This window comes from Castor canadensis, chromosome 13 (assembly GCF_047511655.1).
Source record: "Castor canadensis chromosome 13, mCasCan1.hap1v2, whole genome shotgun sequence".
NCBI lineage: Eukaryota > Metazoa > Chordata > Mammalia > Rodentia > Castoridae > Castor > Castor canadensis.
In genome coordinates, this window is record NC_133398.1 from 109969414 (window position 1) to 109993845 (window position 24432).

A 24432-nucleotide genomic window follows, 5' to 3' on the forward strand; every position below is an offset into this window, starting at 1 on the left:
AATAAATTTTTAGCTCAGCAGGACTAACCCCACTGAAATTAAATTGATACTTTAATAAAGTAAAAGGCAAGCATGTTAACAAATGTTAATTTTACACAACAGCCACACTTTCCTTAATTTATCCAGACAAAACTATGGACTGGAGTTTTCTGTGTCAAGTAGCATATTTTTGTGATTCATCAAACTGTAGCTATAAAATACAGAATCATATATAAAGGAACCCAAACTGAAAAAGGGGTGGGCCAGTTCAGAGAAGGCCAAAATCAGGGAGGAACAACCTATATGTAAGAAGCAAAACCAGGATGCTTTTGGAGTCATTTCATTTACAGATATCCACAGACACCAAGCACATTGCTGCAAATGTTTGTGTGTGCTTTTTTTTGTTTATGTACACTTTTATGACTTCATAAATTGGGACCACATCATGTGCTTATGTACATATTGCCTGTGACATAAGCAAATCACCTGATAGAATTCTTTTTTTTTCAACACTTTATTACACTTTTTATTTTTTTCCTTTAATTTACAGAATCTTTTTCTTTTTTATTATTTTTTCTTTTATTCATTTATGCATACAATGTTTGGGTCATTTCTCCCACTTCCTTCCCCCTGCCCCTCCCTCTCCCCCTGACCCCCTCACTAGCAGGCAGAATCTATTTTGTCCTTGTCTCTAATTTTGTTGAAGAGAGTGTATAAGCAATAATAGGAAGGACCAAGGGTTTTTGCTAGTTGAGATAAGGATAGCTATACAGAGAGTTGACTTGCATTGATTTCCTGTACATGTGTGTTACCTTCTAAGTTAATTCTCCTTGAACTAACCTTTTTTCTAGTTCCTGGTCACCTTCTCCTGTTGGCTTCAGTTACTTTAAGGTATCTGCTTTAGAATCTCTGTGTTGTAGGCAAAAAATGCTAACTAATTTTTTAGGTGTCTTACCTATCCTCATATATCCCTTGTGTGCTCTCACTTTATCATGTGATCAAAGTCCAGTCCCCTTCTTGTGTTTGCCCTTAATCCAATGTCCACATATGAGAGAGAACATATGATGTTTGGTCTTTTGTGCCAGGCTAACCTCACTCAGAGTTATGTTCTCCAGTTCCATCCATTTACTTGCGAATAACATTTCATTCTTCTTCATGACTGCATAAATTCCACTGAGTATATATATCCCAAGAGTGGTTTTGCTGGATTATATTAGATTTTTAAGAAGCCTCCAATTTTTTTTCCAGAGTGGTTGTACTAGTTAGCATTTCCACCAGCAGTGTAAGAGGGTTCCTGTTTCCCCACATCCTTTGCTCTGTCCCATAGGTTCCAGTAGGTTGTATTTTCATTTTCATTTACTTCCAGTAACTTTTTAATTTCTTTTTTTATTTCATCAATGGCCCATTGTTCATTAAGCAATGAATTATTCAGTTTCCAGCTGTTTGCATGTTTTTTTTCTTTATTTTTGTTGTTGAGTTCTAGTTTTATTTCATTATGATCTGATAGAATGCATAGTATAATTTCTATTTTCTTAAATTGGCAGGGGTTTGCTTTGTTTGCTAGGAGATTATCTGTTTTCAAGAAGGTTCCATGAGCTGCTGAGAAGAATGTATATTGTGTAGAAGTTGGATGGAATGTTCTGTAGACATCAACTAGGTCCATTTGATCTATTGTATGCTTTAGATCTTAGATTTCTTTATTGATTTTTTTGTTTGGATGATCTCTCTAATGGTGAGGGTGGGGTGTTAAAGTCTCCCCAACCACTGTGTTGGAGTTAGTGTATGCTTTTAGGTCCTTCAGGGTATGTTTGATGAAATTGGGTGCATTGACATTGGGTGCATATAGGTTGATAATTGTTATTTACTTTTTGTCTATTTCCCCTTTTATTAGTATGTAATGTCCTTCTTTATCTCATTTGATCAATGTAGGTTTGAAGTCTACTTTGTCAGAGATAAGTATTGCTACTCCTGCCCGTTTTGGGGGCTATTGACTTGGTAAATCTTCTTCCAGCCTTTCATCCTAAGTCTATGCTTATTTCTATTGATGAGATGGGTCTCCTGTAAGCAACAAATTGTTGGATCTTCCTTTTTATCCAGTTCATCAAACAGTGTCTTTTGATGGGGGAATTAAACCAATGTGAGTCAATACCCTGTATAGCTATCCTTATCTCAACCAGCAAAAACCTTTGTCCCTTCCTGTTATTGCTTATACTCTCTCTACAACAAAATTAGAAATAAGGGCAAAATAGTTTCTTCTGGGTATTGAGGGGGTGGGGTGGAGAGGGAGGGGGCAGAGTGGGTGGTAAGGGAGGGGGTGGGGGCAGTGGGGAGAAATGAACCAAGCCTTGTATGCACATATGAATAATAAAAGAAAAAAAAGTCCATTAACATTAAGTGTCAGTATTGAGAGGTATGTGGTGATTCCTGTCATTTAGTTCTGTTAGTTGTTTGAGGGTATTTTTGTGTGTAGCTAAATCGATGTTACCCTCTACTTTCTTGCTTTTTCTTTTCCCGTAGTTTTGTATTGCCTGCCCTTTCATGGTTATGTTGGATTTCACTTTCTGTGTGCAGTATACCTTCAAGAATCTTGTGTAGTGGTGGCTTTGTGGTCATATATTGTTTTAGTTTCTGCTTATCCTGCAAGACTTTTATTACTCCATCTATTTTGAATGATAGTTTTGCTGGATACAGTATCCTAGGTTTGAAGTTTTTTCATTCAGTGCCCGGAAGTACTCTTCCCAAGCTCTTCTTGCTTTTAATGTTTCTGTTGAAAAGTCTGCTGTAATTTTTTGGGTTTGCCTTTGTATGTTATTTGTTTTTTCTCTTTTACAGCCTTCAATATTCTTTATCTAGTCTCTACATTTGTTGTTTTAATGATAATATGTCATGGGGTAGTTCAATTTTGGTCAGGTCTGTTTGGAGTTTTTTTTTTTTTTATTATTCATATGTGCATACAAGGCTTGGGTCATTTCTTCCCCCTGCTCCCACTCCCTCACTTACGACCCACTCTACATCCTCCCTCTCACCCTTACCCCCTCAATACCAGCAGAAACTATTTTGCCCTTATCTCTAATTTTGTTGAAGAGAGAGTATAAGCAGTAGCAGGAAGGAACAAGTGTTTTTGCTGGTTGAGATAAGGACAGCTATACAGGGAGTTGACACACATTAATTTCCTGTGAATGTGTGTTACCTTTTAAGTTAATTCTTTTTGATCTAACCTTTTCTCTAGTTCCTGGTCCCCTTTTCCTATTGGCCTCAGTTGCTTTTAAGGTATTGGCATTAGTTTCTCTGCGTTGAGGGCAACATGCTAGCTAATTTTTTAGGTGTCTTACCTATCCTCACCCCTCCCTTGTGTGCTCTCGCTTTTATCATGTGCTCAAAGTGCAATCCCATTGTTGTGTTTGCCCTTGATCCACATATAAGGGAGAACATACGATTTTTGGTCTTTTGGGCCAGGCTAACCTCACTCAGAATGATGTTCTCCAGTTCAATCCATTTACCAGCGAATGATAACATTTCATTCTTCTCCATGGCTGCATAAAATTCCATTGTGTATAGATACCACATTTTCTTAATCCATTCGTCAGTGGTGGGGCATCTTGGCTGTTTCCATAACTTGGCTATTGTGAATAGTGCCGCAATAAACATGGGTGTGCAGGTGCCTCTGGAGTAACCTGTGTCACAGTCTTTTGGGTATATCCCCAAGAGTGGTATTGCTGGATCAAATGGTAGATCAATGTTTAGTTTTTAAGTAGCCTCCAAATTTTTTTTCCAGAGTGGTTGTACTAGTTTATATTACATTCCCACAAACAGTGTAAGAGGGTTCGTTTTTCACCCGCATCCTCGCCAACACCTGTTGTTGGTGTTGCTGATGATGACTATTCTAACAGGGATGAGGTGGAATCTTAATGTGGTTTTAATTTACATTTCCTTTATTGCTAAAGATGGTGAGCATTTTTTCATGTGTTTTTTGGCCATTTGAATTTCTTGTTTTGAGAAAGTTCTGTTTAGTTCACTTGCCCATTTCTTTATTGGTTCATTAGTTTTGGGAGAATTTAGTTTTTTAAGTACCCTATGTATTCTGGCTATCAGTCCTTTGTCTGATGTGTAGCTGGCAAATATTTTCTCCCACTCTGTGGGTGTTCTCTTCATCTTAGAGACCATTTCTTTTGATGAACAGAAGCTTTTTAGCTTTATGAGGTCCCATTTATCTATGCTATCAGTTGCTGTGCTGCTGGGATTTCACTGAGAAAGTTCTTGCCTATACTACTAACTCCAGAATATTTCCTATACTCTCCTGTATCAACTGTAGAGTTCGTGGTCTGATATTTAGATCCTTGATCCATTTTGAGTTAATCTTGGTATAGGGTGATATACATGGATCTAGTTTCAGTTTTTTGCAGACTGCTGACCAGTTTTCCCAGCAGTTTTTGTTGAAGAGGCTGCTATTTCTCCATCATATATTTTTAGCTCCTTTGTCAAAGACAAGTTGGTTATAGTTTTGTGGCTTCATGTCTGGGTCCTCTATTCTGTTCCACTGGTCTTCATGTCTGTTTTTGTGCCAGTACCATGCTGTTTTTATTGTTATTGCTTTGTAATATAGTTTGAAGTCAGGTCTCGTGATAACTCCAGCGTTGTTCTTTTGACTGAGTATTGCCTTGGCTATTCGTGGCTTCTTGTGTTTTCATGTAAATTTCACGGTAGATTTTTCAATCTCTTTAATGAATGTTATTGGAATTTTGATGGGAATTGCATTAAACATGTAGATTACTTTTGGGAGTATAGACATTTTTACTATGTTGATTCTACCAATTCATGAGCATGGGAGATCTCTCCACTTTCTATAGTCTTACTCAATGTCTTCTGAAGTTTGTAGTTTTCTTTGTAGAGGTCATTCACATCTTTTGTTAGGTTTACACCTAGGTATTTGATTTTTTTTTTTGAGGTCATTGTAAATGGAATTGTTTTCATACATTCTTTTTCAGTTTGCTCATTGTTAGTGTATAGAAATTGTAATGATTTTTCTATGTTGATTTTATATCCTGCTACTTTTCTGTAGCTATTGATGATGTCTAGAAGCTTCTGAGTAGAGTTTTTTGTGTCTTTAAGGTATTGGATCATGTCATCTGCAAATAGGGATATTTTGACAGTTTCTTTACCTATACATATTCCTTTTATTCCTTCTTCTTACCTAATTGCTCTGGCTAGGAATTCCAGTACTATGTTGAATAGGAGTGGAGATAGAGGACATCCTTCCCGAGTTCTGATTTTAGAGGGAATGGTTTCAGTTTTTCTCTGTTGAGTATAATGCTTGCTGTAGGTTTGTTGAATATAGCTTTTATAATGTTGAGGTATTTTCCTTCTATTACTAGTTTTCTTAGAGCTTTATCATGAAATGGTGTTGGATATTATCAACAGCTTTTTTTGCATCTATTGAGATGACCAAGTGGTTTTTGTCTTTGCTTCTCTTAATGTGGTTTAATACATTTATTGATTTTCGTATGTTGAACCACTCCTGCATCCCTGGGATGAAGCCAACTTGGTCGTGGTGAATAATCTTTTTGATGTGTTGTTGAATTCGGTTTGCCATTATTTTGTTGAGGATTTTTGCATCAATGATCATTAAGGAGATTGGCCTATTGTTCTCTTTTTGGAGATGTCTTTGCCTGGTTTTGGGATAAGTGTAATACTGGCTTCATAAAAGGTGTTTGGCAGTTTTCCTTTCCTTTCTATTTTGTGGAACAGTTTAAGGAGGGTTGGTATCAGTTCTTCTTTAAAAGTCTGATAGAATTCAGCAGAGAATCCTTCAGGTCCTGGAGTTTTCTTTTTGGGGAAACTCTTGATTGCTGCCTCAATTTCATTTTGTGTTATAGATCTATTTAAGTGATTAATTTCCTCTTGGTTTAGTTTTGGATGCTCATATATATCTAGAAATCTATCCATTTCTTTAATTTTTCAAATTTATTTGAATATAGGTTCTCAAAGTAGTCTCTGATGATTTCCTGGACTTCCATGGTGTTTGTTGTTATCTCCCCTTTTGCATTCCTGATTGTACTAATTTGGGTTTTTTTCTCTCCTCATTATAGTCAGGTTTGCCATGGTTCTATCAATCTTGTTTATTTTTTCAAAGAACCAACTTTTTGTTTCATTAATTCTTTGTATGGTTTTTTTGGTTTCTATTTCATTGAATTCAGTTCTTATTTTTATTATTTCTCCCCTTCTATTTGTTTTGGGATTTGCTTGTATTTGTTTTTCTAGGAGTTTGAGATGTATCATTAGGTCATTGATTTGGGACCTTTCAGTCTTTTTAATATATGCACTCATGGCTATAAACTTTCCTCTCAGGACTGCCTTACCTGTGTCCCATAGGTTCCTGTAGCTTGTGTTTTCATTTTCATTGACTTCCAGGAACTTTTTAATTTTCTCTATTATTTCATTGATGATCCATTATTCATTAAGTAATGAGTTATTTAGTTTCCAACTGTTTGCATGTTTTTTATCTTTACTTTAGTTGTTGAGTTCTACTTTCACTTCATTGTGATCAGATAGTATGCATGGTATAATTTCTATTGTCTTATATTTGCTGAGGCTTGCTTTGTGCTCTAGGATATGATCTATTTTAGAGAAGGTTCCATGGGATGCTGAGAAGAATTTTTATTGTGTAGAAGTTGGATGAAATGTTCTGTAGACATCAAGTAGGTCCATTTTACCTATTGTAGATTTTAGATTTAGATTTCATTATTGATTTTTTATTTGGATGACCTATCTATTGATGATAATGGCGTGTTAAAGTCTCCCACAACCACTGTGTTGGTGTTAATATATTCCTTTAGGTCTTTCAGGGTATGTTTGATGAAATTGGGTGCGTTGACATTGGGTGCATACAGATTGATGATTATTATTTCCTTTTGGTCTATTTCCCCTTTTTTTAGTATGGAATGTCCTTCTTTATCTCACTTGATCAATGTAGGTTTGAAGTCTACTTTGTCAGAGGTAAGTATTGCTCCTTCTGCCTGTTTTTCAGAGCTATTGACTTGGTAAATTTTCTTCCAGTCTTTCATCCTATGCCTATGCTTATTTTTGTTGGTGAGATTGGTCTCCTGTAAGCAAAAAATTGTTGGATCTTCCTTTTTAATCCATTTCATCAAGCGGTGCCTTTTGATGGGTGAATTAAGTCCACTAACATTAAGTGTTAGTACTGATAGGTATGTGGTGATTCCTGTCATTTAGTTGTCTTATTTGTTTGAAGGTTTGATTGTGTGTACCTAAGTTGAGGTTAGTCTCTACTCTCTTGCTTTTTCTTTTCTTGTAGTTTGGTGCTGCCTGTCTTTTCACGGTTAAGTTGGGTTTCACTTTCTGTGTGCAGAATCCCTTGAAGAATCTTTTCTAGTGGTGGCTTTGTGGTCACATATTGTTTTAGTTTCTGCTTATCATGGAAGACTTTTATTGCTCCATCTATTTTGAATGATAGCTTTGCTGGGTAGAGTATCCTGGGGTTGAAGTTATTTTCATTCAGTGCCCAGAAGATCTCACCCCACCCTCTTCTTGCTTTTAATGTTTCTGTTGAGAAGTCTGCTGTGATTTCGATGGGTTTACCTTTGTATGTTACTTGTTTTTTCAGTCTTACTGCCTTCAATATTCTTTCCCTAGTTTCTGAACTTGTTGTTTCAATGATAATATGCTGTGTAATAGTTCTGTTTTGATCTTGTCTGTATGATGTCTTGGAGGCCTCTTGCATCTGTATGGGAATATCTTTCTCTAGATTTGGGAAATTTTCTGTTATTATTTTGATGAATATATTACGCATTCCCTTAGCTAGCACCTCTTCTCCTTCTTTGATGCCCATGATTCTCAAGTTTGGTCTTTTTATGGAGTTGGTGAGTTCTTGCATTTTTTTTCCACAGGTCTTGAGTTGTTTAATTAATATTTCTTTGGATTTTCCTTTGATTACCATTTCATCTTCGAGTTCTGAGATTCTGTCTTGTGTTTGTTGTATTCTGCTGGATTGGCCTTCTGTTTTCTTTTGCAGTTCTGTTTCGTTCTTTTTTCTGAGGTTTTTCATATCCTGTGTGGTTTCCTCTTTAATGTTGTCTATTTTTGTCCTGAGTTCATTTATCTGTTTATTAGTTGTGTTCTCTGTTTCACTTTCATGTTTATACAGTGCTTCTCTGGTTTCTTTTAATTCTTCTTTTGCTTTTTCAAATTCTCCATTTTTGTTGTCTTGGAATCTCTTGTGTGTCTCCTGTACATTTTGGTTGACCATATCCAGTTTCATCTCTATAAAATTCTCATTGAGTACCTGTAGTATGTCTTCTTTTAAATTATTCTTGTGGGCTTCATTGGAGTCTTTGGCATAGTTTATCTTCATTTTGTTCAGGTCTGGATCTGAGTATCTGTTTTCTTCATTTCCCTCTGGTTCCTGTACTAATTTTTTGCTGTGGGGAAACTGGTTTCCCTCTGTTTGGAGTTCTGAAGGTTTCCTGTACCTGTATGTGAGTAGTTTTCTCTAGATTGGAGAAATTTTCTGTAATCTTTTTGTTGAATATGTTATGCATTCTTTTTTCTTGCATCTCTTTTCCTTCTTCAATGCTCATCATTCTCAGGTTTGGTCTTTTGATGGTGTCAGTAAGTTCTTGAATTTTCTTTTCACAGGTCTTGAGTTGTTGAACTCTTCTGTTTTTCCTTCAATTACCACTTCATCTTTGAGTTCAGAGATTCTATGTTCTGCTTGTTCTTGTCTGCTGAACTGGCCTTCCATTTTGTTTTGCATTTCTGTTTCATTCTTTTTTCTGAGGTTTTCCATATCCTGAATATCTTTCTTTTAATATTGTCTGTTTTCACCCTGACTTCATTTATCTCTTTATTTTTTATGTTCTTTATTTCACTTTGGTGTTCATACAGTGCTTCCATGGTTATTTTTATATGTTCTTGTGCTTTCTCAAATTCTCTATTTTTGTTGTCTTGAAATTTCTTGAGTGTCTCCTGTACATTTTGGTTGACCACATCCAATATCATCTCTATAAAATTCTCATTGATTACTTGCAGGATTTCCTCTTTCAGAGTATTCTTGTGGGCTTCATTGGGTTCTTTGGCATAGTTTATCTTTGTTTTGTTGGATTCTGGGTCTGAGTATCTGATGTCTTCATTTCCCTCTGATTCCTGTACTAATTTACTATTGGTGGGAAAATATTTCCTTCTTTTTTCCATCTTCCCATCAATGCCCTTGCTATTGTTACTGTTCCTATACTGTGTGTAATTCAGTATTGTGCATCTTGTAATAATAACAATGGTGCTATCTATAGTGCAGGGGTGAGAGGAGAGGGAAAGCAAAGAAGGCAAAGAAAAAGGGAGAACAAAACAAAAAACAAAAAAACCAAACCAAACAACAACAAAAAGTAGAGCCAAAGAAATAAACAGGGAGAGATAGTGTACTAATCAACAGTAAGCTAAACTGGCATTAGAGAGACAGAGAGAAGATAATGAAAACAAAAAGACCAAAAAATCACAAGCTCAAGTGCAATAAAGTTTCAGTCTTAATAATTCTTGTGTTAGTACTTTAGCCTCCAGCCCTGAAGACATCTCAGTGTCTTTGAAGTAGTTCTGTCATTTTCTCATCAAAGGGGAAAAATAATCCCAAGTTCAAGTGCAATACAGTTTCAGTTATTCCTTCAGCAGCTGATGTTGTTGTCTCACCAAAGAGAGAGGAAAACAAAAAGGCGAGTCTGGAGACAGCTTTGTGAATGTCAATCTGAGGCTGCAGCTCACCTGCCTCCTATTTTCAGCCATCTGCTGCAGGCTTTGTTTATTTAGAGTTCTCCTGGATGAATCCCTTTTCTTTTTCAGTATACAGCCCTACAGGCCTTTTGCAATTGCCGTCTTTTTCCATGAGGAGTGGCCCTCCACCCCCTCTGGTGGCACTTTCCACATGACAGCTGCAGTTACAAGCTTTCCCCTCTCCAAGGTTGCTGGGCGGGTGCTGCCACTTCTGTCTTCTCTGGCAGGCTTGTTTATTTACAGTTTGCCTGAGTGATTACCCCTCCCTAGTTCTCTGGGGCTCAGGCACCCCACCCACTTTGCTACGTGTCTTTTTATTTATTTTCTTCCAGCTGCTTGTTTATTATTCAGTTTGTTTTTTCCCTTTTTTTCCTGCTGGGTGAGGGTCAGTCTGTCTAGGGGGCTATGCTGATCTGGCCCAGGATTGTCTGTAGGAGTACCACGTGCTGCTTAGCTCACCTGGTCACCTTTGTCTTCCCAAGCAGTCTGGGAGCTGGCATCTGGTGGCACAGGAGCCTTCCTTGTTTCTCTGTTTAACCTGGAGTGGGGATGTTATGTGTGGGCTGGGGGTGTGGAGGAGTTGGAGTTTTGCCTCTTCTTAGTGGTTTTTCCTGCAAGGTGTATCTCCAGCATCTCTCCAAGGTTTTACTTTAGGAAATATGCTTTCTGCTTCCTCCCTCTAGTCCCCATCTTGGAATCTCGAGAATAGTTTCCTAAAATAAAGTGCCTGAAAATTTTTGGCAATTAGAGTTCTGGCTTGGTAGACAACTGATTTAGATGGCAGTCATTGCCATCACTGAGAGTTTGCTTCATACTCTGCTTGCTTCCCATCTGTAGGAGGAAGTCATTGAACCTGCTTAGTCTTCTTGCTCAAGGATGTTACTAACTTAATGGGACTTCTTATAGATGGGAGAGACATATGAGACCATCTCACTTAGTGTTTTTTTTAGCATTTTGAAAGTAATAGGTTTTGGATGATGGCTATTCTAACAGGGGTGAGGTGGAATCTTAGTGTGGTTTTTACTTGCATTTCCTTTATGGCTAGAGATGGAGAGCATTTTTTTCGGCCATTTAAACTTCTTCTTTTGAAAAAGTTATGTTTAGTTCAGTTGTCCATTTTTAATTGGTTCATTGGTTTTAGGAGAGTTTAGTTTCTTAAGTTCCCTGTATATTCTGGTTATCAGTCCCTTATCTGATGTATAGCTGACAAATATTTTCTCCCACTCTGTGGGTGGTCTTTTCAGTTTAGAGACCATTTCTTTTGCTGTGCAGAAGCTTTTTAATTTTATGAAGTCTCATTTGACCACCCTTTCTCTTAGTTGCTGACCTGCTGGGTTCTGTTGACAAAGTCTTTGCCTATACCTATTTGTTCCAGAGTGTTTCCTGCTCTTTCCTGTAGTAACTTCAGAGTTTCAGGTCTGATATTTAGGTCCTTGATTTATTTTGAGTTGATACAAGTACAGGGTGATTGACACGGGTCTAGTTTCAGTTTCTTGCAGATGGTTAACCACTTTTCCCAGAAACATTTGTCGAAGAGGCTGTCTTTTCTCCATCATATATTTTTGGCACCTTTGTCAGAAATAAGGTGGGTATAGTTGTGTGGGTTCATATCTGGGTCCTTTATTCTGTTCCACTGGTCTTCATGTCTGTTTTTGTGCGAGTACCATGCTGTTTTTATTGCTATTGCTTTGTAATATAGTTTGACGTCAGGCATTGTGATACCTCCAGCATTGTTCTTTTGACTGAGTATTGCCTTGGCTATTTGCAGTCTTTTGTGTTTCCAAATGAATTTTAAGGTAGGTTTTTCAATCTCAGTGATGAAACTCATTGGGATTTTGATGGGAATTGCTTTAAACCTGTAGATTGCTTTTGGTAGTATAATCATTTTTACTATGTTGATTCTACCAATCCATGAGCATGTGAGATCTTTACATCTTCTGTAGTCTTCCTCCATCTCTTTCATCAGGAGTTTGTAAGTCTCCTTGTAGAGGTTATTCACATCCTTTGTTAAATTTACTCCTAGGCTATCATCCAAAGCACCACCACTGACAAGTGCTGGCGAGGATGTGAAAAAAAAAGAACATTAATCCACTGTTGAGGAGAATGCAAGCTGGTGCAACCACTGTGGAAAAATATTTGGAGATTTCTTAAAAATCTAAACATAGACCTGCCATATGATCCAACAATCCCACTCCTGGCGATATACCCAAAGAAATGCAACACAGGTTACAGGTTAGCTGCACACCTACATTTATTGCAGTACTAGTCACAATAGCCAAGTTGTGGAAACAATGAAGATGCCCCACTACTGATGAATGGATCAAGAAAATGTGGTATTTATATACCATGGAATTTTACTCAGCCATGAAAAGAATGAAATCTTATCATTTACAGGTAAATGGATGGAACTTTTGAACATCACTCTGAGCGAGGTTAGCCAGGTGCAAAAGACCAAAAATCATATGTTCTCCCTCATATGTGGACTTTAGGTCAAGGGCAAACACAACAAAATGGTTGGACTTGAATTATATGACAAGGCAAGAGCACATATGGAAGATATGGGCATAGGTAGAAAACCCAAAACATTAAAGCGTTTGATGTCCCCACTCGAGAAGAAATAATACAGAAACCTTAAAGTGACATAGGTCAACATGAGAAGGGGATCAGGAACGAGTGTAAAGATCAGTTAGAGATGAATCAACATGGGTTCTAACACATTTGTACATGAAAGCAATGCTAGGAATTTCTCCGTATACCTATCCTTAACTGAACTAGCTAAAACGTTTTGTCTTCCTTATTATGCCTATATGTTCTCTTCAACAAGATTAGATATAAGGGCAGAGCATGTTCTGCCTGGAAGCGAGGAGGGAATGGGGGAGAGTGTGGGGCAGGGGGGCGGGGGAAGAAATGACCCAAACAATGTACACACATGTGAATAACTTAATAATAATAGTAATACATAAATAAGTATAAAGAAAGAAACAAGACAATAATTGTCATGCTGTGTCTGGCTTATGTCATTTAATACGAAATCCTTAATGTTCCATCCATTTTGTTGCAAATGACAGGATCTTATATTTTGTGACTGAGTAATAGTCCATTATGTATATATACCACTTTGTCATTTCTTTTTATGAATTTTATTTTCATTTTCACTTTCTAATATATTATTAATTGTGCAAGGGAATTTCAGGTAGAAAACTTCATAGATATGTGTAATACATGTAAAGTTATATTAGTACTTCCATCTTCCCTTCACCTTTGTCAAAGTATATTCAGTGGGTTTCATTATGCTGTCTTTCATATGTATATATTTTTAACTTCTTCACCCTTTAGTACCCTCTCCTCTCCCCTCCCCATTCTGCTGATTTCATTTGCTCCCACACATTCCCTTTCAATACTCATGTTACATTATTAATGTTAATATTAACATTTTAGGTGTAGATTCCTAACGTGATTGAAATACCTGGATTTCTGAGCTTTGCTTATTTCACTTAATGTGGTGATCTGCAGTTCCATCCATTTTTTTTAAATGACATAATTCTGTTCTTGTTCTATGATTGAATAATTGTGTATAACCACATTTTCTTTATCCATCCATCACTTTTTGGGCATCTGGAATGATGGCATATTTTGAATATTGTGAAAAGTGCCATGATAAATATGAATTCTCAGTTGTCTCTATGTGTGCTGGTTTATACTCCTTCAGATTTATGCCCAAGAGTGGTAAAGCAGATCTATTTTTAGCTTTTGGATGAACTGCAATACTAATTTCCATAGAGGCTGCACTACTTTACAATCCCATCCACATCCTTGCTAACATTTGCTGTTTGTCTTCAATATAGCCATTGTGACTGAGATGAAAAGGAATCTTTGTGTCATTTTATTTTACATTCCATTTTCTTTATGGTTTTATATATATATATATATATTATATATATATTTTCTTTATGGTTTATATTTAACATTTCTCCTTGTGTTTATATTCTATTTGTTTCTATTCTGAGAAGTACTTGTTCAATACATTTGACCATTTACTAATTGGGTTATTTATTATTTTTGTCTTTGAGTTTTGAGCACTTTGTATATTCTGAATAACAATCCTCTGTCCAAAGGTTCTGGTAAAATTTTTCCTTTCATTTACATCCATGCAAATTGTTTAGTTTCCATATTCCTTATTTCTTTAATACCATTAGCTATTCAAAGGTGTATTGTTTAGTCTCCATGTATTTGAATATTGTATGTTTTCTTTTGATCCTGATTTCTACTTTCATTCCAGTGTGGTCTGATATAATATGCTGTGATATTTCAAATTTCTTATAATTGTTGAGACTTGAGTTTTATTCTAAAATATGAAATATTGTGGAATAAGTTGCACAGACTGCTGAAAAGAATTGTGAATTCTGTAGCTGCTGGATGAAATACTTTGTAGATGTTTTCAAAGTCCATATGAACTGTAGTGTCATTTAATTGTACAGTTTCTGTTTAAATTACTGGTCTGGGTTACCTGTCTATTGGTGAAAGTATGATATTGAAGTCTCTCATTATTATTGTGTCAGAGTCTTCTCCACTCATGGAGGAGCTTAGCTGCAGCAGCTATGACAGCTGATAAACCACAAGCTCAAGATTACAGGAATCCCTAATGAAGATCAATCATGGTACTGTTCAAGTATCATTAGATAAATATAGGTTCAAAGATAACTCTTTGTGATCTGTATGAACTTAGGTAATAATGGTTGTAATTGGAAGTAGTTAAAGAGATAATGCCAAAGAATAACACAGGGTATATTTTGTTATTAGGAAAGAAGGAACATGAAAAGTATTAGTGTGTTTCAAAATCCTAGTCTATTTCTTCAGAAATAACTCTCTGAGCCTGATCCAAGGTGATAAATAGCATCACCTTCATCAATGACATGGGAAAATGCATTAACTATCAGATACAGCAAGTTATAATATATCTTTTCTAGAAGAAAAGTTACAACTCATTCCAGAACCTACAATGAGTCCATTCTGTCCTACCCACCTCTCACTCAGTGGATCACATTGTATGATTTTAAAATTTTAAAATAATGGAAAAAATGAACAGTGTTCTCAAGGTCTTGAAGCAACTTATCTCTCTAAAAGATTTTAAGTCAAGGATTTTCTTTTCTCTTTTCCTTTTTTTTTCAAGATGGGTTCTCACTATGTTGCACAGACAGGCTTCAAGGTCCTGGCCTCAAGTGATATACCTGCCTTAGCCTCCCAAGCAGTTAGAACTACAAGTACATACCCCTATACCTTACTAGGTCAAGAATTTATTGAAGACAATATAAATAAACCCATTTGGAAACCAAAAAAAAGGAAAGAAGGAGTGGCAGCAAAAGTTCACATAAGGGATTAATGATAGAGAAGAATGTGATAGGTTGGGAATATATAGTTTATATTTTATTGAGGAATAAAGGAAAAGAGAAAATAAGAGAAATACACATATACAAAGTATTTGGCAACCTAGTTACCTGGTAAGTGTATAGGCAACAAAAAAGGACTAGGAATGAGGAAATACAGACAATAGAAATACAATTAAGAGAGCTGTTCTATTTCTAGACAGAAGTAAAGAATAAACAAGTGGACAATTCGAAGATGGTGGCTAGATGGAGGAAGCAGAAAGTGAGCCTCCTATAGTGAAATCTTGGAGCGACACTGAAGACACACTTTGCAGGCAAAATCATTGAGAAGAGGAAAAATTTTGATCCCTCCACACCTCCAGCTGGCGCAGAGAATCTCCACTTCACATTAAATGGAGAAACAAGGAGGGCCCCTGGGCCACTAGTCACCCATGCCCAGATTGCTTGGGAAGATGCAGACAAGGTGAGCTTCACGGTACCACAGTCCTCCCACAGACAAGTCTGGGCCAGAGCAGCATAGCCACCTGGACAGACTTACCCCCACCCGGGCAAAAAAGAGAAACTGACTAATAAGCAATAAGAACAATAAAGACAAGCTGGAAAGAAGGTGGGGCACACTGAGCACCAAATATTGGGGGAAGGGAATCCTTCCCGGGATGGCAAAGAAATAAGCCGGGTGGGCTGGAGAGGCTCTGGCGGGAGTGGGGATGCATGCCCAGCAACCAGGAGTGGGAAAGATTGTGAGAGTGGTGGAGGGAGGAAAACTCCACAGGAGAGGAGAGAAGATCCACTTCCCACGTGAGCTGTAAACAAACATGGCAGCTGGCAGGAGTAGCACCACTGCCTAGTAATCAGGAACCAGAAAGCCTGTAAAAGTGGCGGTGGGAGGAAAACTTCACAGGAGAAGGGGGAAGACCCACTTCCCACATGAACTGTAAATAAAAACGCAGGCCTGAGAACACGGGTGCAGTGTCACCTTTCCCAGTGCTTGGAAAGGGGAAAGTTTGTAGCAGAGGCTCACAGGAAAACTCTGAGTAAACAATGCCTGCAGCACCAGGTGAGTGCTAAGCTTACCCCAGAGATCTGCATAAATAACACTTCCAGCAAAAACAGGCTGACAGCAGTGGGCAGGCAAGCTACAGCTGCAGATACCATTCTCAGAACTGTGTCCAGACTCTTTTTTTTGTTTTTTTTTCTTTTTTTCTCTTTTTCTCCCTACTGTTGATGAGAGAACAACTGAATTACACCTGCATGCTGAAAAACTTACTGAAACTACTGCATTTGAACTTGGGACAGTTGGTGGGGTTTGTGTGTGTGTGTGTGTGTGTGTGTGTGTAGTTCTGTTCTACTTTATGTATCCCCTTTGATGAGACAACTACAGAACAACATCTGAGGCACCATCTCCAGGATTGGAGAGTGAGATGGACACCCAAATTATTAAGACTGAAATTTTATTGCATTTGAACTTGGAGGTTTTTTGTTTTTTTGGTTTTTATAAAAAAATTTTCTATTTTTCATTTTATTTTATTTTTATATAGAGATATTTCTTTCATTTACCTATTTTTTATTTTTATTCTTATTTTTTTTATTTTTTATTTTCAATACTCTCTCTGTCTCTCTAATGCTTGTTCAGCTTACTGTCAATTAGTACACTAATGTTCCTGTTTATACCTTTGAAACTTTATTGTCTGATTCCTTGTTCTGTTTTCTCCTTCTTGTGTGTGTATTTGCTTTTACCTTTCCTTTAGCTTCTTGCTTTCCATCTCTGCTCACCCTTCCATTCTAAATATTACCATTGTGATTATTACAAGCTAGAAAACACTTAACAGTACACAGTACAGGGACAGTAACAACACCAAAGACATCGATGGGAAGACAGAAAAAACAGGGAAACCAGTGTCCCACAGCAAAAAATTAGCACAGGAACCAGAGGGGAATGAAGAAAACAGATATTCAGATCCAGACTCCAACAAAATGAAGATAAATTATGCCAAATGACCCAATGAAGCCCATGAGAATAATTTAAAAGAAGAAATACTACAGGTACTCAATGAGAATTTTATAGAGATGATACTGGATAGGGTCAACCAAAATGTACAGGAGACACTCAAGAAATTCCAAGACAACAAAAATAAAGAATTTAAAAAAGCAAAAGAAAAAATAAAGGAAACCATAGAAGCACTGTATAAACACCAAAGTGAAACAGAGAACATGATGAATAAACAGATAAATGAACTCAGGACAAAAATACACAACATTAAAGAGGAAACCACTCAGGGTATGGAAAACCTCAGAAAAAAGAATGAAACAGAACTGCAAAGCAAAACGGAAGGCCAATCCAGAAGAATACAACAAACACAAGACAGAATCTCAGAACTTGAAGATGAAATGGTAATTAAAGGAAAAACCAAAGAACTATTAATTAAACAACTCAAGACCTGTGAAAAGAAAATGCAAGAACTCACCAACTCCATCAAAAGGCCAAACTTGAGAATAATGGGCACTGAAGAAGGAGAAGAGGTGCAAGTGAAGGGAATGAGTAATATATTCGGCAAAATAATAATGGAAAATTGCATACAGATGCAAGAGGCCTCCAGGACACCAAACAGACCAGATCAAAATAGAACTACCCCACAAAATATTATCATTAAAACAACAGGTTCAGAAACTAGGGAAAGAATGTTGAAGGCTGTAAGAGAGAAAAACAAGTAACATAAAAAGGTAAACCCATCAAAATCACAGCAGATTTCTCAACAGAAACATTAAAAACTTGAAGAGCATGGGGTGAGATCTTCTGGGCACTGAATGAAAATAACTTCTACCACAGGTTACTCTACCCAGCAAAACTATCATTCAAAATAGATGGAGCAATAAAAGTCTTCCATGATAAGAAGAAACTAAAACAATATGTGACCACCAAGCCACCACTACAATAATAATAATAATAATAATAATAATGAGAGACTTCAATATCATACTTTCAACAATAGAAAGGTAACCCAAACCAGTAATTTAAACACAAAGTAATTTAAAACCACATTAAGATTCCACCTCACCCCTGTTAGAATAGCCATCATTAGCAACACCACAAACAACAGGTGTTGGCAAGGATGCAGGGATAAAGGAACCCTCTTACATTGTTGGTGGGAATGTAAACTAGTACAACCACTCTGGAAAAAAAAATTGGAGGCTACTTAAAAAGCTAGACGTTGATCTACCATTTGATCCAGCAGTACCACTCTTGGGGATATACCCAAAAAACTGTGACACAGGTTACTCCAGAGACACCTGCACACCCATGTTTATTGTGGCACTATTCACAATAGCCAAGTTATGGAAACAGCCAAAATGCCCCACAACTGACGAATAGATTAAGAAAATGTGGTATCTATACACAATGGAATTTTATGCAGCCATGAAGAAGAACGAAATGTTATCATTCGCTGGTAAATGGATGGAATTGGAGAACATCATTCTGAGTGAGGTTAGCCTGGCCCAAAAGACCAAAAATCGTATGTTCTCCCTCATGTGTGGATATTAGATCAAGGGCAAACACAACAATGGGATTGGACTTTGAGCACATGATAAAAGCGAGAGCACACAAGGGAGGGGTGAGGATAGGTAAGACACCTAAAAAATTAGCTAGCATTTGTTTCCCTTAACGCAGAGAAACTAAAGCAGATACCTTAAAAGCAACTGAGGCCAATAGGAAAAGGGGACCAGGAACTAGAGAAAAGGTCACCAGGAACTAGAGAAAAGGTCATATCTAAAAGAGTTAACCTAGAAGGTAACACACACACACAGGAAATTAATGTGAGTCAACTCCCTGTGTAGCTATCCTTATCTCAACCAGCAAAATCCCTTGTTCCTTCCTATTATTGCTTATACTCTCTACTCCAAAATTAGAAATTAGCCAAAATAGTTTCTGGTGGGTATTGAAGGGGTGGGGGGCAGAGGGAGGGGGTGGAGTGGGTGGTAAGGGAGGGGGTGGAGTCAGGGGGGAGAAATGACCCAAGCCTTGTATGCACATATGAATAACAAATAAAAAAAAGAATAAATAAGTGATGAAAATAAGTGTGCAAATACACAGATACAGGTCAAAATTGAATACTGAAAGGTGTGTGTCATGGCACAAATGTATAGTCTGCAAAAAAAGGAAAGGAAGGAATGTAGAACTAAAGAGAAAATGAGAAAGAGGACAATGTTACCCAAATCAAGTGTGGAAAAATAAATCAATACAAACCAAAACAAAAAAAAATTAAGTCAGAATTTCAATTGTTTTCCAAATCAGCTTGTATTTTTCCTCAAGTCTAAAACTTCAATCCAGTAAGTGGCAGAATACTGGGAGACTTGACTCTGGAATTGTGCCTACTCACAGCCATGGACTGGTTTCCCATCATGGGACATGGTGATTTGAATCAAACTCCAGTGAGGGCTTTTGTGGTCTGGGCTCTCGATCCTCAAGTCTTTCACTTCCCATTTAACTTCAGCTTCTTCCTTCTTTCAGGTCTCTACCAATGTACAGTGTGTTATTTTCTGCACCAGCACTGTTGTTTTCTGGTTTGAACTGCTGTGCTCTGCTTCACCTCCCACTGCTTAGGTCCAAACTGCTACAATTTCATAGTAGGAACATTGGCTGGCAACATTGTTCATTCAGACCTCAAGAATCCATCTTTTGCCTCATGGAAGTTTCTATGATGCCTTTGGTTTGGGTGTAACTTCTCTCAATAGTTTCTCTACTGTTTTAACAATCAAGAATGGGACTACATGTAACTTTACATTACAGCTTCCATGCTAGAGCCCATAGATCTGCATCTGAGAATGACTACTGTTAAGCTCAAAAAATGTTGTTGGAATCAAAACTGCTGTCTACCAGCACTAACTTCCTTAGCAGTTATGGAGGGAAATTGGTGTGAGAATAGCAGACCAACTAAGTATTCCCTGAGGTTAGATGCCAGGTGATGTTATTGTGCTAACACCTTACCAGAGCCCCAGAAACCGTTTTTTATGACTTTCCTTTTTTGTACTACTGATGTTTGAACTTAGGGCCTTGACCATGGTTAGCAGGTGCTCAAAGCTTAAGCCATGGCCCAACACCAAATTATCTTTATCCATTCATCTGTTCAAGTGTAGCTAGGCTCATTCTGTATCTTGGCTACTGTGAATAGTGCAAACTATGCGAGTTAACTTCCCTTTAAAATACTATTTTCTTGTATGTGAAGTCATCCATGAGATGAGAAGATCATATAGAGCTACATTTTTACTTATTTTGAGAACCTCCATACTGTTTTCCACAATGGCTATACCAATTTACATTGCCACTGAAAATTTCAGAATATTCATTTTCATCTACAACCTTACTAGCATTTTCTATTTTTTTTGATAGATGTTATTGTAACTGGGATTATATGGTATCTTACTTTAGTTAAATTTGACATTTCCCTGAGAACTCCTCTTTGAATGTCAGTTCTCCTTTAATGTTTGATAGAATTCATGTGTGAAACTTTTGGTCACAATAAGAATACGGGAATATTTAAATCAAAATAATAATTTTTTCCATGCTGATATTTTTTTTTCTCTTAGGGAAAGTTTTCAGAAATACTACTTACCTTGGAATTTGTAAATGATTAATTTTCTAACTTAGTATCTTTTTTCAATGATTGTTCTTATGCATATTACTAATAGCTTATCAGTTATTTGTTTCATATCTGCTTTTCTTAACCTCTTAGGTAGATTATTTTCAAAATGATCATTGCTTCCTCATCTGGGTATTTTATAGTCAAACATAACTTACACAAAACCTTTAAAATTTCTCTCTCTATATAAATATATATGAATATATGTATGATCTTTCTATATGTAAGTTTACATATATATATATGTATGTATACATGGAACAAAATCTTGCAAACATTGTAAGTGTAACATATTCTCAGCTTTAAACAACCAATAGTTAAGGTGTCATAGTTTCTGTAGTTCAGGCAGCTGGAATTGACTTTAGCTGTTATTTTCTTGCTAAGAGCATCTTATAAAAGTGCAATGAGGGACACAAGTGGGGCTGTGTCACCCCAAGTCTTGTGAAGTCATGAATGTCTTTTCCCAAAGTCACTATGAGAAGACCTCAGTTTTTCATTAATAGAGGAAAGAATTCTGGTCAGTATGAGCCTTTCCATAGGTAAGAGAAGAAACCAGGGACAAGGGGTTGTCAGAAATAAAAGGAGGAGAAGGACAAGAAGAAGGAAAAAGAGGAAGAGAAGGAGCAAGAAAGAAGAAGATCATCAGAAGATGAGAAGGAAAACAAGAAAAGGAGGAGGAATAAGGAAGAGGAGGTGGAGAAGGAGAAAAGTAGGAAGAGAAATTTGAAGAAGAAGGACAAGCTAATGGGAAAGGTAGCAAAGAGAAAGGAAAGGGAATGAAGGGAAAATAGAAAGGAGAGAGAAAGAGAAACAAGAAGTAGAAGTAGAGGAGGTTAAGAAAGATGACAAATGATTCTGGGAAGCAAAAAGAAGAAAGTGAAGAAGGGAAGGGAAGGAGGGACAAAGTGGAAGTGGTTGAGGACAGAAAAATGAAAAAGTTGGAGGAGAAGAAAAATCCTAAAGAGGAGGAGTAGAGAGGAGAAAGTAAAAGAAAAAATGGATGAAGAGAAGAGAAGAAAAGGAAGGAGAGAATGAAGAAGGAGGAAGAGGAGATAACAGAGGAAGAGGAAAAACAACCAAAATGCAGGTCATAGTTTTGTACACTGACACCAGTTGTGAGACCCCATATCTTTTCCTGCATTATATAGTTTATTTGAAGCCCACAATTAAGAGAGGGAAAGCATAGGAAATGCCAGTAAATATTTGGCTATATTAGTTAGTTCCCATCAACCAACAGTCTTCTGGTTGTCTGCTTCCCAGGACAGTCCACCCTTAGTGTCACAGGAAATGGAGGACATTCTCAAAGCCGGGCATGGGTGCTGGTTTTCACCATTTCTGAGACTTGTCTCCTGATTGTTGAAGTTCCAAATGGAGACACATGAGGACAGTAGTAACACATAAATTGGAGGTCTCAGGCCTCTCAGGTTCTTTGGAGGGAAGTTTAACAAGAGTATTTCTGCAACAGAAAGGTACATTTTACTTAGTACTAGTCCCTTAACGCATTTGACTCTCACGTTATCACCACCCAAGACCCACATGTCTAATTCCCTCGTAACAGTGTATGGGCAGAAAAGGGGATGATCCCTTTTCTGTCTATACTAACATTTCATGTGAAAAACCCCTACACCGATAGTCAGGTTAACAAGGTAAAAGTGTAGCACATTTATGTAACAGAATATACTCTAGATTGAAGAACCAAAGACCCAGGGTGACTTATCTATTTCCATGTTTAAATGAAATACATCATGAACAACTGTTTTGAAGTAGGATTGAAACAAAACAATGTTATCTACTACTAACACCACTAGAGGATGAAACTAAATAAAGCCAATCTCTTTCCATTCTTATTTGCCCTTGCCTATCTGTGAAGAACTGCTCCCTCCTGGAAGAGGATTTGGCCACAGGTGAGTGGCAAAATAAAAACTATGAGCTGAGTAGATGCCATCATATTCAAACAAATTCTCTGAGCATATATTTGGGACCATTTTAGCAGAGCTAAATAATGGCCAATTTTCTTGTTAGTCCAAGGAAATAGTAGCAGCTCTCTGAGGAGACTTTGGCCACCTTGCAGAGTTTCAAAGCCTTTAGGATGGAGGGTAAACTAGGGGTGAAGATCAATGAATATAAGTGAAGGATTTATGAGTTATTCATATGGAGGCAAATGGGAATGCAGAGAGGCAGGGTGGAGGTGAAAACCTGGGGTTAACAGGCAAGTTGTGAGTTCTCACAGTAAGAGAGGCCAATCTCAGTATTGAAAAGCAAAATTGATGCTGCCAAAGACTGGCACATGGTGTGTTTGACATGGCATTTCTTCCAATCTCATCAAGGAGATGCTGCTAAATATTAAAGTCAGATTAAGTGAAATTATATAGATACAGAAAGACAAATGCCACATGTTTTCAATCACATGTGGTAGTTTACAATTTGATTACCAAGAATAGAGTAGAATAGTAATTATTAAAGCAAGGAAATGTAGGGGTAAGAGAGATAGAGGGAGGCTGAATAATAAGAAACAATACACAGTTAGTAAGGGGTAATAAATTCTAATGTTCTACACTAAGGTGAGGTGAATATTACCCACAATATCCTAGTATATACTTTATAAAGGAAAACTAAGACAGGTGTTTGAACACCATAAATATAGAAAGAACATTGGTCAGGACATGGAAATTCTCCTAACCCTGGCCTGATCCCTAAATATTGATGTATATACTGAATTATCACACTGTACTGAAAACATATATACAATAATTATGTGAAAATCAAAATGAAAAATAAATATTTTAAAGTCTACTATTCCATGCACAGTGCAATGTCCTGCCTCACAAGAAAATATTGGTATAAGGTGACATGAAAAAATTATTTAACAGTTTGTGGAATTTCACATTCCTGGAGGGTTTGAACATCAATGGGGAAAGAAAACAAGCATCTGTCTTGCTCATTGCTGGATTCTTAGAACCTAGAAATCCTGAAGGACACATTTTCCAGAGAATAGGCTTTCTTGCTGTGTGCCTTAATGTCAGAGAGGAAGCTGGAACCTCTGTACGGAGTCAACAGTCAGTTTGCCCTATCAGAACAGAGATAGCTTTCAAGGAATCTGCAAGTTACTCCAGACATAACTTAAAAGAAAGTTAGGAGAAAGGTAAGAGAACATTTCATTTAGAAGAGACTATTTGTGAAGACACAGAGATGAAAACTATAGTTTACTCAGAAGTCTTTAAGTGCAAAGGAAAATAGAAAGGCTTTTGTAAAATGTCTGTTATAATTTGCTTCAAGTGCATATGTGAATGCAGGGTTCATGGTTAAAAGTTCTATAAGATTTGGTTTGAAAGTCAGGAGAAAGATAAGAAAATATCACTGTGAACCCCATTTTCTGGCTATTCTATTCAACAGATTTAGATGCAGAAAGCAAAATCAAGGTAAAGTAATATAAATACTATCATTATTTACCATAATGGACAGAAAAACACCTTGAAATTGTAACTCTATAAAATATTTAATATCCAAATATGAACTCATATAAATTGTTCTCACCTTTTATTTTTTCTTACTCATTTGTTCATACGTGCATACATTCTTTGGGCCATTTCATCCCCCTGCCCCTATCTCTTCCTTCTCACCCTACCCCCCTCTCTTCTAGGCCGAACCTGTTCTACCCA